The sequence below is a fragment of the Dreissena polymorpha genome, chromosome 3, assembly GCF_020536995.1.
Source record: "Dreissena polymorpha isolate Duluth1 chromosome 3, UMN_Dpol_1.0, whole genome shotgun sequence".
Classification (NCBI taxonomy): Eukaryota; Metazoa; Mollusca; class Bivalvia; order Myida; family Dreissenidae; genus Dreissena; species Dreissena polymorpha.
The window spans coordinates 6,831,578-6,837,509 of NC_068357.1; positions in this window are offsets into that span (position 1 = coordinate 6,831,578).

Genomic DNA, 5,932 nt, shown 5'->3' on the forward strand with positions numbered 1-5,932 from the left:
TGTCAATTTACCCAAACGTGAAAAGGCCCCTTTAACATTCTTTGATCGAATTGACTTGGTTCTATTATTGTGTTCTAGTGCTTAGGGCGTTCGCTATCAGTTTCTGCTGGCAGTTAATTTAAATAGACATAATAAATAACCGTCAGCCTTTGTTGAACGTCAGGAGTAAAGGTGTTATCACTACAGGTAGCCGTAGATAAATGTTCAATAGATATTATTTGCATTTCATGTTTACCGTTTTAAGAAGGCCTCGTAAATTAGTCTACACATTTTAACAATGTAATGTTTCTTGTTATACCAATAGTTTTGGAGCAAAGTTTAGCATACTTAATCTCCGGGGGTTCGTGTTTCACTTCAAAGTGTTGTTCAAAATATTAGTTAACCGCGAAATTTGTTTCATCATTATGTAGTTGAGCCAACATTTTACTTTTATTTTATATGTTAAAAGTGTATGAAAAGTGAATGTGCAATTGCAACCCGATACATATTATGCATTTCTTTTGCTTTTTTTCAAACTATTTACGGCTACGGATTAATATGTAAAAAACATATTTTATGCGGACTCGTTTTAAGTAGAAAGGAACGGTTTTATAAAACATAAATAGTTCTGTTATAACAAATCTTCGAAAAAAAACTAGAGCAATTTTAGACAAAATAATTCGTGCACAAAATTGTCGCGTATCCGTTAACTGAGAATGATAAATGCCCCGTTGGTAGGAATGATGCTATCATTAAGCACTGCTAAGTTTGGATTACCGATGCAATAGATCATTGGAATAAAGTAGAAGCAAGCCTTATAAGTTATCATTGAGCTGCGTCTTGCGAAAGTGGGTCACATCCGCGCAGTCTGGTACCCTGTCCGTTATTCTGTTCTGTTCTATGAAAACAAGTGCATCAAACTATCCGAAGCGGCTGGTGCAATGTCAAGAGTTTGCTTTCCAAATTAGTATTGCCCCAAAGATAAAAAGCTAATATGAGCGTTAGTGCGTATTAAGGCATTGGTCACGTCACTGTCCTCGACATGAAACTGATGTGTTTGCATCGATTTTGTTCTTGAAATAACTTAAAGAAAACCGCTTGCGAACACCGTTTGGCGGATCTAACGTTTGCATTATATTCGATTCTACAGCTCGATTTCCTAAAATAAAATGCTGGAACCGGTTTTTATTAGGTCTAGACAAATGTAATTTAGGATATAGTTTTAACTCATAAAAACATCAATATTATCTTGAAATATAGGACGCATGAAAGATTAAAAGAACATAAGAAGATGATGTAAAATAAGTCGATGCTTAGAGATGCTCGTTTATCTATATTGAAGCTCTCAGTCTTCATGTTCATTTCCATAAGTAAATACAGAACATATGTTTATTTGGTTTGAAAGTTACATAATATTTGATGCATACATTGTGACAACACCTGAACAAAAATATTTCACAAAACAAAGTTCGAATTAAAAAACAATGAAGTCATTATTTGGGGAAGATGATCAGGAAATTTACTAAGTGATTTCTTTTACAGTATCAATCAGTATATATTGTTTTAATTATGGAATATATAAATAAAAAAGGAGACATCAGATACGAGTAGCAGTAATTGCGTCGATTATTAGGAAAAGGAAATCCAACATTTATTAAAGCCACTATTAAAGGTCATAAGATAACCATTGTATTGTCAGGGATTGCGTGTATTGAAAGTAACAAAAAATATTCGACAATCAAATAAATCAAATAAATATAGCAAAGTTCAACGTGCGAAAATAGGAAGCTATTAAGTTTAAATAAGGGGTTACAATTTAGTAGTATTTTTAATTTGTTTGTTTTATAATCCATTACACAATCCAAGACTAGCAATGGTTACAAATGGGTGCAAACATTTTAATGAAATGGAATTTATTCATTAATAAAAGTCATTCCTTATTAGAACATCCGTTTCAATGTTACAACTGCCACAATAGTATCTCATTTGTAACGACCCGAAGATCAGGGAGCGTTCATTATATTATCAGGAGTTTAATTTATGGATATAATGAAAATGTCATAAATACTTTACAACACAGATAAACGTGAAAAAGAAAAGAAATCAACGCGCTGTAGGCGCTGAAGGCCTGGGGCTAGGTTTAGTATGACGTAAAATGCATTTTCGATGTTTTGTCCGAATTTCTCCCTTTGTCCGAATTTATACTGATGGACTCTAGCGCCGAGCGGTTGAGTGCAACAGCTCAGAGAGTGTAAGACAAGACAATAGTTGTGTATATACTACAGTGCACATAGACGGTGGAGGACAACACGATACTGGTTGTGAGAACGATGAACCTTTTTTTCAACTCTACAGACCTGGTAGAGGTTTGTCTACGTAGGCGGTGAAGATATACAACAACAACAACATGGCCGCAAAAAAGTGTTATTGTTGGCGTCAAACAAATCACTTTCAATAGCCTAAAAGAGCTTTCTATTACATAGTCAACATAGGAAAACACTCATACTTCCTTTGTAATGTGTATACAAAAGAAAATCCACTAAAGCTGAAGTCCCACTTTTGTCGGTAGTGCCCCGGTCCATCCCGGTTTGCTAACGCCGGTCGACCGGCGAGGACCGGTATGATTCGTAGAATTTTTTTAACGCAGTCACACTATTTCCCGGTGCCGCCCTAGTTGAAGCCGGTCAACAGCCCGGCAGAGTCCCGGTCAACCCGGACTGGCTACGGTTTATCCCGGTGAAGCCCCGGCAGAGCCCCGGTTGTCGCCGGTAGTGCCTCGATGAAGCCGGCAGCGTCCCGGTATAGCCCCGGTTGTCGCCGGTAGTGCCCCGGCTGAGCCCCGGTGAAAGCCGGCAGAGCCCCGGTATACCGTAAGACCGCCGGCACTCACCGTGTCTAAACCGGAATCAGACCCCGGCAGAGCTACGGCAACGGCCCGGTTTTACCCCGGTCGTCACCGGTAATGCCCCGGCGAATCCCGGTGAATGCCGGGGGCGTTCCGGCAGAGCGCCTGTTTTCTTATATACCGTAGCTATACAGGGACTCTAACGGCTTTCACCGGGGCGTTGCCATAGCTCTGCCGGGGTCTGGATAGGCCCCGGTGGAGCTACGGTGCCGTCCCGATTTTCCGTCGCCGTCCCAGTTGTTCCCGGTGCCGCGCCGGTCGTTGCCGGTCCTTCCCTAAAAAGCAGAAACACGAAGTACTGAATCATTAACATACACTGTTTAACTTGTTTAACGTAGGCCTTTATTGACATTCCTGCTAGTCAGATCGACGACTTGTAACTGTTAGAACTACTTAAGATTAAGACTACGATTCTCGAGAGTATATTATCTCCTGAATAAGTAATCAAGTCTCAGTCCGATATGGGTGCATGAGAATGTTTGTTACTTTAATAGAGTTTTGAGAAAGTGCATTTATTATACAAAGACGAAGCTAAAAAATGCACAAAGTCGTGTGACCAGGTTCCTTTAAAATATTCAGTATTCAGGTGATTTATTAAAATGACATTTGTATGTGATTCACTAACGTTTACCATACATTATAAAAAAACTTAAGGTGCACAATGAAAAGCCTAAATTCGTTATGTGACGGTGTGTCTGTTTGTTCAGAAATCCAAATACGTAGTGTGAGTTGTTATTGTTCGTCTTCATATGAAACAAATATCAACAACATGTCACGGAAATAACGTTAAAGAACAATAACGAAGTTTAATATCGTAATAATGTGGCTGGATAGTATTTTTAGCATAATTTTGAGGACCTCTTGTTGCCTTATGTCTGCTATTGTATGTTTTTTTACGTTTTTCTTATCGTTGTAGTACATTACCCTTTAAACGATAACATTTTATTCCAAATACTCACTAGCCATAGCCAATAATCTAAATGTGCACATTTGCGCGCGATTTTTATCCCATAGATGAAGATATATAAAAAATATATATATTAAGCATATGCGTAGTTGTTGTTGTTCTTTTTATATAATATCCAGAATGCATGTTTTTAATTTTGTGCAGCCTATTACGAGTGAAAAATACCTCTTTTATTTCCAAATGATTGTATATAATATGATTAAATGAAGTTTCCATCGAATGATATACGTAATCAAAGGATTCTACATTTTTGTTTATTTTCAATATTATAAGATTTGTTAAACTTCGCCTGTTGTTCGCTGCATGATTAATATAGATGTATCTTATTAAGAGTTCAACGAACTAGTTTTGTTATATCGTTATGTTTAGTTGTATGGCAAAAACAGTTTGTATAAAAGTATGTTCATTGTGAATCTTAGTATGTATTAAGTATGTGTGACGCTTGGGACGACGATTTAAAAAAAACTCAGGGACCTACGAAAACTGAAACATCAGCAGTACGTACTCAAAACGAGCAAAATGGCGCTTCCCAGAGACAGTCAAAAAATGTAACATCAACAGTACATACACACGAACAAAATCGGAGTATACAGCGCGCTTTCCTAATGAAACAGAAGATGATAACATTCAAGGTGTTGTAAGCAATGAACTAGAAGAAATATGCACAAATGAGATCGTTGAAATGAAATATGCAGTGGGTGATCATGTTGCTTCTGTATATGAATATAACTGGTTTATTGGTGAAATAGTTGATGAAGATGATGACGAGTACGAAGTGAAATTTATGGAATCAAAAAACTGTTATTTCAATGGTCTAGGCATGAAGACATTGTTTGGAGGAAACCTGGTAAAATACTAACGAGAATAGATGCATCGCAAGCTACTGGAAAATCAAAGAGAATGTATAAACTTGGTGAAAATGATCGAGAGCGTGTTTTGAACCTGTATGCGGTATATGTTTGAAAGTAGAACTGTTACCAAACCTTCGTTATCGGCCAGACTGTTCATGTTTAAGTTCTAAAAGGGGTTGATACTATGGTGTTGTATAGTGACTATTTCACATATGCTAAAGTAATGATTATCAGTAAACGTAATTTCACATGTGCTAAAGTAATGATTATCAGTAAACGTACATAACAACCATCAATTACTAAATAGTGATGGTTGAAAGATATTGTGTTATTAAGACGAAACCTTTGTTATCACCATTTTGTATCCATATTATGTGTTTGTATTATTTTCAAGCGCATAATAATGATTTTATTATGTGTTACGTGATCACACTCGAGAGAAAATATTATCATAAACTTTTTGATTCATTATAGCAATATGTTTATTTGACTGTTAGTGTCTGTTTTTATTAATTACTGACATTTCACAGATAAATTTGAAACATAATTTCTTCAACTATAGACTATTACAACACTCTATATAAGTTTTATGTTAAAATGGTCTGTTTCTGGTCAATCTTGTTTTGAAAATTAAAACGATAGTCAGATTTGAGACATTCTCCTACTTTTGATTTTACTCTTGATAACACAAAACCTTCGCAATTTCTATTTATTGATGCACGATGTATTACCAAAATATTATGTAGCGGTGGCGGAAAAAATGTTCATTTTATTCTCAGGTGCATGTCGTTTGGCTTACGATAACGTCTTCCACCCTTTTCATGACAAGACTTAATAGAAGCCTTATTTCTGCTTCCATTAATCTTTTTAAAAATTAAATATTATTGCGCATTTATCTGTGTAATTATTGCCAGTTATCCGATCAAATGGGTCATACTTTTACCGATTTCAACATAGCCATGCATTATCTTAACGATTTTTCGAAAATGAATTTACAATTTTAGCATCATTGCATGTTTAACTTGTACATTATACATAATAGGGTTGTAATAATGGAGGTTTCTGACGTAGAAATTGGCTTTTACCTACTTTCGTTCTTGTGACCATCAAATCAAAACTACGAAAATGTTGCATTCGAAATTTTCAGACATGGTTACAGGATTATACATCTTACATTTAATGTAAATTCACAATCAATCAGTGAAATTTTAATTTCTATTAAAAAAATCA